The 12,337-nt window shown below is 40.4% G+C and overlaps 1 protein-coding gene across 4 annotated transcripts in view; it reads left to right on the plus strand.

Moving 5' to 3' along the window:
* Nucleotides 1–12,337, plus strand: part of COL18A1 (collagen type XVIII alpha 1 chain) — a 197,963-nt gene that overhangs the window by 118,155 nt on the left and 67,471 nt on the right. The gene's annotated exons all lie outside the window — the stretch shown is intronic.

The following is a 12,337-nucleotide window of genomic DNA, read 5'->3' on the forward strand; positions in this document are numbered from 1 at the left end:
AGAAATTGATTGGCCAAGTGTGATTGGACACACAAGGAATTTGTCTTGGAGCATATGCTCGCATTGTACATAAAAGAAAATATACCTTCATCAAGGTACAACACTTACAACACTTAATGAAAGTCATAGGTTACAATTAAGCAATCAGGAAACAATTACAGTATAAATCGTAAGGATACAAGCAACAAAGTTACAGTCATAAGTGGAAGGAGATGGGTGATGGGAATGATGAGAAGATTAATAGTAGTGCAGATTTAGTAAATAGTTTGACAGTGTTGAGGGAATTATTTGTTTAGCAGAGTGATGGCCCTGTCTAGTTGTTCTGGTGTGCAGTGCTCTATAGCGTCGTTTTGAGGGTAGGCGTTGAAACAGTTTATGTCCTGGATGTGAGGGATCTGTAAATATTTTCACAGCCCTTTTCTTGATTCGTGCAGTATACAGGTCCTCAATGGAAGGCAGGTTGGTAGCAATTATTTTTTCTGCAGTTCTAATTATCCTCTGAAGTCTGTGTCTGTCTTGTTGGGTTGCAGAATGACATTCTGGAATAAAGCCACATGTTCTTTTGGGCTCCAGCACATGATTTATGGAGTTTGTATCAAAGTACACAGCTAGATTTTACCTATATAAGCAATAATCTATAGTACCAGCTTTAGTTCCTGTACATTTCAGTGGAGGTACAAAGAAGCTCTGTTGAATTCCAGATAATAACCAGTGAGTGCACTCCAAGCATGAAGTGCCCTAAAATTTGAGCAATCAGCAATGTATAAACCAATCAGAGTTTTCCTATTGAGATTGTGCAATTTAAGTGGATCTGCAGTACAGCATTTTTTGTGTGTGAGCACGTATCTCCTATCACGGCAGTGAAATCTTTTGAAAGATATTTCAGCTGTGAAAGGTTCTCAAGGACCAAAATCACCACTTTTCAGGGAGTTCTATAACCAAATAGCTCATTGCCGGAGAACATTAGATAGGCAACTGGTTATGGAAAGTAAGCCGTGACTACTTTCGGCTACCCAAACTCACTTTGGGTGAGGAATGAGAATGACAGCCCACCATGTTCCCTTAGGAGCCTTAGCCTTTACCTGCTCAAGTTGTATGCATGGAAAGCAGAGGTGGTTTTCAGCAGGTTCTGACCAGTTCTGGAGAACCAGTAGTGGAAATTTTGAGTAGTTCAGAGAATTGGTAAATACTACTTCTGACTGGTCCGCCCCCATCTATTCTCTGCCTCTCGAGCCCCAGTTGATCGGGAGGAAATGGGGATTTTACAGTATTCTTCCCCTGAAGTGGGGTGGGAATGGAGAGTTTACAATATCCTTCCCCTGCAACGCCCACCAAGCCACACCTACAGAACTGGTAGTAAACATTTTTGAAACCCACCACTGAAAAGCTGCTCTTTCCAAACCCTTGGCCAGAAAAACGTAACCAAAGAGCAACTAGAGATGGCAAATGAATATTTCATCTGGGCTAAAGAGCCAGGTCCAACACAGTTTTGACTTTTTCATGTCAGTGAAACAAACTATTTTGGGAAGTCGCATCTCTCAAAACAAGTGCCTAGTAGAGAAAATTGGGAGAGGATGGAGCTTGATGTTGACATGCATTGAGTGTTAAAGGACACGAAGAGGGCTGTTTGCTGGATAAAAGACACAGCGCACACTCCAAATATGAGAGTTACACGTGCAGAAATTGTGACATAAATTTTCATCTCTGTGCTTCATTTTGCAGCAGGACAGTTATGAGAATATGGGTTGATAAGTCAATGCAAAAATAAAAATCCAAGCAGTGAAAGATCAAATGCTGTTGTTTCTTTTTTTAAAAAATCACAGTGTATTCTGCCTAGGTCTCCTGTTAGTGGGCTATTTGTGGGGTGAAAATGCGGGGCAGGTTCTGTGAAGGAAAGCTGCCAATTGCGGCTGATGCACTCTGGCATGCTGAGTTGCATGTGTATCAACATTCATGACCTTTGCTATACATGCCTGATAAAGATGAAGGGTTAGCGTAGGGTGCATAGCTGAGATCCCCTTCTGACTCCAAGGCAACATAGAGCAGAGGTCTCCAACCTTAGTCACTTTAAGACTTGTGGACTTCAACTCCCAGAGTTCCTCAGCCAGCAAAGCTGATCTTAAATCATCTTAAATCATCGCCGATGCTGTTAAACTATTTAACACTACCAACAATGCGGCTACCCTTCAAAAAGACCTTGACTTTGTGTCAGAATGGTCAACAATTTGGCAACTCCAAATCTCAACCAGCAAATGCTCTGTCTTACACATTGGAAAAAAGAATCAGAACACTAAATATAAGCTTGATGGACATTACCTTGTAGATGACCCTCAACCCATCAAAGACCTTGGAGTTTTCATATCAAACGATCTAAGTGCCAAAGCCTACTGCAACTACATCGCCAAAAAGGCTTTAAGAATTGTAAACTTAATCTTGCATAGCTTCTTCTTCAGAAAGATTACACTACTGACCAGAGCATACAAAACATTTGCTAGACCAATTCTCGAATACAGCTTGCCTGTCTGGAACCCACATCTCATTTCGACATTAATACAATTGAGCGTGTCCAGAAATACTTTACAAGAAGGGATCTCCACTCCTCTGATCACAACAAAATACCTTATGCCACCAGACTTGAAATCCTGGGTTTAGAAAATTTAGCATTCCGCCGCCTTCAGCGTGACCCGAGTATAACTCATAAAATCATCTGTTACAATGTCCTTCCTGTTGAAGACTACTTCAGCTTCAATCGCAACAATACACGAGCACACAATAGATTTAAACTTAATGTGAACCGCTCCAATCTTGATTGTAGAAAATATGACTTCAGTAACAGAGTTGTTAATGCCTGGAAGCACTACCTGACTCTGTGGTCTCTTCCCCAAATCCCCAAAGCTTTAACCAAAGACTATCTACTATTGACCTCACCCCATTCCTAAGAAGTCTATAAGGGGCGTGCATAAGAGCACCAGCGTGCCTACCGTTCCTGTCCTAATGTTTCCTTTGTTTGTATCCAATTCATATGGTTATTTCATTCTTAGACTTATATATACTGTTGTGTTTGACAAATAAATAAAATAAAATAAAATAAATAAAGGTAAGAAGTCAGCTGCAGGCAGCACCAAATGGCATCTCTGGAAAGCACTGGCCTGGGGAAGACTGGCTGACTGCAGTAGTGAAGGGGCCAAGTGAGAGGCCTTTGACTTTTGGAGAAACAAGAGGAAGCACAATTTTTTGAAATTGAAGCCCTTATCAAGGACATAGTCAAGATACAAGATGACACAGAGTACTGCAGGAGATATCCTGGGAAAGCAATGATTGCAGATGTGCCTTACGAGGTATCTTCTTTGAGTAAAACTTGTTCTTCATTTCAGTGATTGACCAGATGTTAAGACATTATGGAATCACCTGGGTGAGAGATTTTATCTATTTCCGTTTCCCTTGTGCCAAGCTATAAAGGACCTATTTTATTTGACACTTTTATTGATATTTGATATACAGGAATATAAAATAAGCACTTTAGAGTGGCCAGTTTTTTAAAAAAAGAAAAGCGTAAGTAGCAATCTGTCACTCTAACTTTTCCATAAAATATTTATCTGCAAAATACACATGTTAAGGCTATTATTCCCCTATTTTGCATTTATACAATATGTCATCTTTTATGTCTTCAGGAAATTGTCTCACTTCAGCACCATGTTCCCCCGCATCCCACAAACAGTTGCTTCTGCATGTTGTCGTACTGTAGTATATGCTGCTCAATATTCCACAACTTAGGGAAAGGGCAGTTAGGAAAAAATGTTGAGTTCAGAGTGACTAATAACTATGCATATGAGAAAGAGGTCGTGGGTGGAAAAGTGAATGATAGGAGCATAACTATTTCCCTAATTGAAGTTTATGTTCTCATGTGCATGCCAGTTTTTGGTTTTTTGCTTGCACAGTGCAGTGCTTTCTTTTTTGCAGAATCTTGGCTTTGCAGGATCTATTTTATTTTATACAGAAAGTTACAGAAAGGTAATACAAGGTCGCTGTTAAGAGTGGAACAGAGATTTGGATGGATCTCCTCGTGTCTGCCTCATCTAGCCAAAATCTGCAAGGCTGGAGATTTCTTTCTCTCTTGCAGCTGTGTTCTTCCCTGACAAGGACAGTCCCTGGAGTGCAAGCAGAATGACCATGAACTATTGAACGTGCTGGTACTTTAGGATATCACAGTAGTTTCAGAATCCTCTTTTATGCAGAATAGCAAAGTTGAAAGGGACCTTGGAGGTCTTCTAGTCCAACACCCTGCCCAAGCAGGAGACCCTATAGCATTTCAGACAAATGGTTGTCCAATCTCTTCTTAAAAACCTCCTATGTTGGAGCACCCACAACTTCTGAAGGCAAGCCGTTCCTCTGATTAGTTGTTCCCACTCTCAGGAAATTTCTCCTTAGTTCTGGGTTGCTTCTCTCTTTGATACGTTTCCATTCATTACTTCTTATCCTGGAAGCAGAGCAATTCACTGATGAAAGAGAGACACTCTGAAAATGTATTGGACAGATGGATCATGTGAAGTGGCCATTCATTTAGTCTTTTCGTCTAATACAAAAAGTTCTTAATCCTATGTTGCATGAGCAAATGTCACGTGGATCTGTTCAAATACACGTGGAAATGAAAAATTACAATGGGGTTTGAAAATTGTGACAGCAAGCACCAAATGTTTAGCAAAGTTTCAGTTAACGTTGATTTTCCTTAACTTAACAAATGGCATATGATGCTGGTTAGGGAATTCTTGGAGTTGAAGTCCATAGATCTTCAAGCTGTCAAGGCTGAGAAACACCAGCATGTCAGATCATCACCAAAGACCTGTTTGCATGACACACTTGCTATGCGTGTGGCATATCATGAGAACTTTCAACCTGTGCAGAGAATTCACTTGATTAACTCAAAGGGGCCTAAGGTTTAATCGCAAACAGACTTGGTCTTATATGGAGCTAAATTAAATGATATTTACCAGAGAGATAAGTGATTCTTATTCCGGAGACTAAAATGACCCATTCTTGAATTTTCATGGGATACTATAAAAGGGACAGAAAGGAGTTGGCCTGTCTGCTTGTGATTTCACTGTGATTTTAATCATTCCCTTTAGAGCAGGGATTCCCAACTGGGGGTGGGAGATGATATTCCAGGGGGTGCGAAAACTTGGGTTTCGAAGTTTCAAAATTATAGTGTATATGTATAATTATATGTATATAAATATTTATTTTTTAAGGGGTGCGAGAATGTATCAGAAGCGTTCTAGGGGTGCAGGATATAGAAAACCCCTGTTCTAGAGGGAGAAATAAAATGAAAGAGACAGAAAGCAAGGTGGGAAGTGATAGCTGTCAAGTGTTCTTTGCTGGAAAAGTAGCCACCACATGGTAGACTGTTATGACTGTCTTGTGTAATCTGCTGCTGACACACAAAGTGAGCTGAATCTGATGGACTGTGGGAGGAAGTGGCTGGGCCATTTTGTGTTGCATAAATATAGCCAAAGAATATAAAGCTAACCTGTTTTTCCTTCATTATTACAGGTAGCAAGGAATGCCACTGGTTACCCCATATGGCTATCACATGAAGGCCTTCCATGACCATTTCTTCATTGGCCATGTATACCAAGTGGGGTCAGGGAGAAGAAAACGTGAAGCCTGAGTATCATAATGTAAAACAAAAGTGGGCCTTCTAGATCTGCAATGGCAAACTGATGGCACGCGTGGCAGAGGTGGCACGCAGAGCCCTCTCTGTGGGCATGTGCACCATTGCCAGCTGCTCTTCCAGGTTCCATCACACGCATGTGTGCTGGCCAGCTGTACTGTATGCATGCATGCAGTGGCCAGCTGCTCTTCCGGGTTCGCACTGGTGCACATGCGCACACCAGAACCCGGAAGAGAGCAGCTGGCCCTGTGTGTATGCCTGCTGGACCAGCTGTGCAGCACACATGCGCATGATGGAACCCGGAAGAGCAGGTGGCCGCCACGCTCATATGCACCAGCCAGCTGCTCTCTTCCAGGTTCTGGCATTCGCACGCGCTCCAGTTTTGGCACTCAGTGCCGAAAAGGTTAGTCGTCACTGTTCTAGATATTAGGCCAAGTAAGAAAAGTGTGCAAGTTGAACTTTACTTTTGTTGACTACATAGATACAACCAAGCCTGGGGTGGGGATTGGGGTGGCAATAATATAGAGGTAGTTTGCCTTTTTCTAGGATCCCTCTCCTCTTTTTTTCCCTACTTCCATCTGCAGTCCTGAAATTTCCTTTATGACAGATATGATGAACCCTGCTCAGGTTTTTTTCAAGATTAGCCAAAGATTGGCTAGGTCTCACAGGTAGTTCTCAACTTGTGACCGCAATTGAGCCTAATATTTTTGTTGCTAAGTGAGTTTTTCCCATTTTATGACCTTTCTTGCCACAGATGTTAAGTGAATCACTGTAGTTGTTAAATTAGTCACATGGTTGTTAAGGGAACCTTAACAAATGGCTTCCCCATTGACTTTGCTTTTCAGAAGGTCGCAAAAGGGGATCACGTGACCCCCGAATGCTGCAACCGTCATAAACATGAGTCAGTTGCCAAGCGCCTGAATTTTTGATCTCATGTCCATAGAGATGCTACAATGGCCGTATGTCTGAAAACTGGTCGTAAGTCACTTTTTTCAGTGCCGTTGTAACTTTGAATGGTCACTAAATGAACTATTTTAATTGGGGACTACCTGTAGGCTATTGTACATAAGATGTCCCTTTGCTCAAGGTGGCTGGAGACCAGCACTATTGGGAGGATCAATCGGTTCTCCATTTCATGCTTGTTTTGACTGCACGCTGCAAATGTGTCATGTTATAAGACAGTAAATTAAATAACCTGAAAAAGGCTGTGCAAGGCCACTTGCCATGGGGAGGAAATTGGGGCTGACATCTTTATAGGAACAGCAACTATGCTTAGGGCTTCCATATATGAAGAGCATAAGGAGCTGTAAGTACAAAGAACGTTGCAGTTTTGCATAGACTATTAAAAGAGTTCTTGTGGCAGCAGTTTAAGCCCTATTCATACATTGTATGTCTATAGGGTGAATGTGTGTCTGTGAAGGGGGCAATGAAAGACTTTGTCATTTCCCACCCACACTCATTAACATATTTGAACAGAGCTTGAGTCTGGAGGAGGTTTCTTTTCAGGCAGTGTAGTGAATGCCTATATTTTAGGAATTAAAGCTGACATGCCATCTCCCTATAGCACGTCTTCATTTTATGTTCAATGTAAAGCGAAACTAAAATTAGCTCCTTCATTCCATACGGGGCTACAAAATGGTTATTAAATCAGAACATATTTGCATTTCTGTCCACGTGAATATTTTATTTGTTCATGTTCTTTCAAAACGTAGAAAGTTTTATGTTCTGGCTTTCAGGTTGCCCCTATTGTCCATACAATGGTGGTATTTAAGGTACTTTGTTGTGGGTGTACCATTCTCAAAGTTTTGAGGAAAAGGACCAGTTCCCTTTAGTGCAAAGGAAGGAGGGATAGATTGTTTTTTCAGGTTGAGCTGACCCTATTTGGCATTGCAGGTTGCTACATTTCACTTCATTGACAGATCTAATTATTACAATTGAATTAAGTCTAATTCAATATACTTAATAGGATTATTCTTCAAATTCAAGTCATGCATTTAATAAGTTTCTTATTTTATCATGTTAACTTTTCCTCCTCAATTGCGATTTGAGATTTGAGGGCCTGGACTCCAAGTTACTCATCCTGTTTTAAGGGCAGAAGAACCGCCTTGTTGCTAATTATATTCTGGCTGTCATAGGAAAGAGATTAAATTTATTATCTAAACCTGCCATGCAAGAAAGTCTATAAAAGTGGCTCTACATTTTAAAAAGTAAATTGCCTGTCATTCTGTTTTTGCTCCATCCAGAGCCAGGTTGAAATTTATATCTAGTGTCTCTTTTCAGCTTACTTAGAAATTCTCAACCTCTTTATTTAGAGATCATGAATGACTCATTTACAGTCCTGGTTTTAATACAGTTGAGTGGTTGCAAGAATAATGTTTAGCTGAATAGAAGATTATTTCAGTTCTTCGAGGAAAACTGTAGGTTTGAACTGCAGATTCAGCTCTCAACATTATCAGTTTTCAGTTTTATGGACTTTGGTTTTCCATTCTCGTGGTTTTTTAAATTAAACGTATGCAAAGTATTTGGGCTCTAACCATTGGCCGTATACTACATTTTCTACATTGTTAGAATACCGTATATACTCGAATATAAGCCGATCCGAGTATAAGCCGAGGTCCCCAATTTTACCCCAAAAACTGGGGTAAACTGGGGACTCGAGTATAAGCCGAGGGTGGGAAATGAGGCACCTACCGGTTGGGGAAACCCTCCCTCCCTCAGCTGAGAAGGCTGGCGGCTCCCCCGCCCCGCCCTCTCACTGCACCGGCAGGGCTTCCGTCCAGTAAAATGTGAAAAAAAGAAAAAAAAAAAAAACTCGAGTATAAGCCGTATATACTCGAGTATAAGCCGAGGGGCTTAAAAAAAAAAAACTCGAGTATAAGCCGTATAGACCCGAGTATAAGCCGAGGGGACGTTTTTCAGCACAAAAAATGTGCTGAAAAACTCGGCTTATACTCGAGTATATACGGTATATTCTATAGATTCTATGATTTCGAATCCTCAGCCCATTCTATCCGGAAAAAGAAATGAAGAGATAAAAATGACATTCTATGTCTTGTCTCTCTTGGGGCCACAAAGGGAGAGGAAGCAGCCGCTGCAGAATCTCTATTCTCAGGATGAGCTTTCCAGCGTGAGCCTTTAGCAGAATCACTAGAGACTTTGTGCAGGGATTTCCAGTTGTAGTGCAGGAAGAATGTTTTCCCATCCAAATAATACAAACTGAAACAAGATAGATCCTGTTGTTGGTGTGAATTAGTCCCTTGTGTCTGGTCCCTGCCAGCAAGCAACAGATGCTGGGTCTGTGATAGATTTCATGGAAGTCTTGAAAATCCGTAAAATGTTATTCTTGTGGAACAGAGCCCTGCCTGAGGGTGGATTTTGAATTCCTGCTTTTCCTTGACCTACTTGTCAAAATGAAGATCTTGCAGTCTAGGCTGAAACTGTGGTAAGGCTCATCACTCCACAGATATACTGGGTCCTTCCTTTTCAATGGTATAAAAATAACAGTAAGAAATGAGGAATAAGCGGTATTCAACATAATTCTGCTAGCCGAACTGGAAGTCATATATACCCCAATATTGACAGTCCTTGATTTATGACCATAATTGAGCAGCTTATCATATGGCTGCACCTGATTTTATGACCCTTGTTGCAATGGTTGCTAAGCAAAATTGTGGTCATTATGCAAATCCATTATTTGTAAATGAGTAGGGTTTTTTGTTTTTTTTGCTGGAAACTGGAAGTAAATGCAGATTATTGGCAAGAAATGTCAAAATCGCAATCAGGTGACTACGGGATACTGCAAACAGCTATAAATGTGGGCTGGTTGGTTGCTGAGTGCTCAAAATGCGATCACATGACTGTGGGGGGAGATGGCCATTGGTATTTTGAATCTGGGTGGTAAGTAGCCTGGGCAGAGCCATCATAAGTCAAGGAATACCTGTAATGTATGTTCCAGCTGTCTTTAAATATTGCTTGGAAGCTGTACTTGATTTAAAATATTTGCACTAGGCTGCAATTAGAAAATGTTCTTTATTGGAATTTAAATACTTTTTAGTATCTTCCAGTTAGTTTCTAAGCACAGTTCAATGCTAGAACTGTGGGAGAAGTTGCTTTTGAGCACCAGGTTAAAGAGTTCTCCCAACTTAGGTTTACTTGTTTTAACTGCTGCTTTTGTTGCTACTGTACACAGATTTGCTGTTGTCTTCCAAACCAGGGATGGAAGTGATAGTCTACATTCTCCAATGGCGTTTTTTTCCAGATTTATTTCTTGAAGAAGGAGGGAAGAAGATGTATTTGCAAGAGGAAGATGGTCCCTGGAAAAGGGGTGCTTGACTTTCCTCCACCTAACAATTATTTCCCCTGAATCTTTTTAGATTGTCATTTTCACCATTGGTTTTGAAGAGAGGCCGACTGGAATTATGCCTGGCTGGGCTAATGTGGGGAGGGAGAGAAATGACCTCATTAAATAACCTTTCTTGCCTATTACACTCAAGGGGGGCATTTATAAGAATTTATAAGCAAGTTATAGTAGCCGCTGATCCTGAAAATAGACAGTTCAAAGTGCCTTTCCTATCTCTACTGTCCTGAGAATCTGGACATCTGTTCCATGGATCAATTGCCTGAATTGTTTTAAGAAGAATGTCATATATTGAATTCTTGTACATAAAGTATAATGTGCTGCCTAAAAAGAAGAACAGAGAGATTCGTTCATTTCTTTTAAAAATAGTTTTTTTTCTAAAGACTTGCTGATTCCAGGTTTTTAACGGTTTGATCAAGATGTCAGAACAAATCCATACTTTTAATTTTTTTTAAAGTAACTGGCAACAGTTATGGATGATCTTTCATTCAGGCGTGAACCAAACTTTAATCTACTTGGTTTTAGGAGAATGTTTGTATGAGATGCTTCCAGTGGTGTACATTAGATCACTGCTGGTCCTGTGTTGTACATTTAGCCATTCAAAGGAACTGGAATCTTTTATAAATGCATATGTAACTGCCACTAATTAGAATAAAAAAAATCCTATCCTTTCCTATCCTTTCCTATCCTATCCCATCCTACCCTACCCTACCCTACCCTACCCTACTCTACTCTACCCTTATCCTATCCTATCCTATCCTACCCAACCTATCCTACCCTACCCTACCCTACACTACCCTATCCTTATCCTTACCCTTACCCTTACCCTTACCCTTATCCTTATCCTATCCTACCCTACTCTACTCCATTCCACTTTGCTCCTCTCCACTCCACTCCACAAGCTGGAGTTTGATTGTATGCGTTTACAAAAGTCCTAATTATGCAGTAATTTAGAAATGACTTTTCTAACATGAAACTTGCCATATGAAGTTTTGACAGCAAGGTCTAATTTTGACTAATAAATTATCCAATATTTATTTTATTTATCTAATTTATATAGCCGCCTGTTTTATCCTGGGTGAATTAATAGGACCGGCACTTAGTTTGACAATGAGTTTATCAAACATTTGAGTTAGTTTGTTGTTCAAATTTAGTCATGGTTAAAATGAAATTGTCTGACTAGTGGTTCAGAAACTTACTCAAAACCCAGCTAACTGAAAAAGCTGTTGGGTTAGATTGTGTGTGTGTGTGTGTGTGTGTGTGTGCCCACACACATATTGTAATAAGAGCCATTCCAGAGGGTTGCATTGATTCAGCCAAATCCAGAACAGCTGATTCAGAAAGAATTCAGACATACCCAATCAAAATCATCATCCTCTTTGAAGTAAACTAGATCAGATCTGAAACCGTTGAAAATTTTTCAACAGTTTCAGCGTGATTTGGGAGATCAAGACTGTGTATCTGAAAAATTGATATATTCCTCCCCCCACATTCTTCATGTAAGGAGAATGCCAAAGTGGTGGGATCGCAGAATGCGATTTTATGCCTGAAGTTCCTGGTCAGCTGTTGTTTTAATTCGTTCTAACTCCTCAGCACTTTCTGACGTATATGTTTATTTCTTGATTTTATGATATTCATCACTAGGATTCTGGCCAATGTTCAATAAACAAAAAAGACAGTTGATATAATGTGTCATAATCTTTAACACAATAAACACTGATTGCCCCCCAAAGATATGATTGGCCTGTTGGAATAAAGAAGCTTCAGGGGCTTTCTCAATGAAAGGAAAATCGACAGATCTGAACTCCTGGTTTGCAATAGTACACATAGACTATTTCAAAATGCTGTTATTGAAAAGTATGGTTACCTCATTTCAGGCCTATGGATCTCTCATCTGGGTGGGATTGTCAAAGACCAACTCTTTGAATTGGGTCCAGGAACCCTTTGGCAATCAGTGACCTAAGAAGAGGTGTAATCCTGCACTACCAAAGTTTTTAGCTAGTAGATTGCCTGCCACATTCTGGACCAACTGAAGCTTCTGTGTCATTTTGAAGAGCAGTTCCATGCAGACTATACTGCAGTACTCCAGTTGGGGGAAGGGCGATTGGGGAGGGGGTTGAGTTTCTGTTGGCAGAGCATCCTGGCTCATGTAGGATCATATCTAGGTTTGGTTAGGTTAGTAATCAACAGCAACTTTGTTCAAAATATTCACTATGCCACAAGTTATTTATGTTGAATATTTTGAGAGATTAAAAAAAATCTAGAGGTGGGAAATAGCTGAGCTATATGGATGGGCAGGAGAAGTGGGATTC

The sequence above is a fragment of the Ahaetulla prasina genome, chromosome 1 (assembly GCF_028640845.1).
Source record: "Ahaetulla prasina isolate Xishuangbanna chromosome 1, ASM2864084v1, whole genome shotgun sequence".
Classification (NCBI taxonomy): domain Eukaryota; kingdom Metazoa; phylum Chordata; class Lepidosauria; order Squamata; family Colubridae; genus Ahaetulla; species Ahaetulla prasina.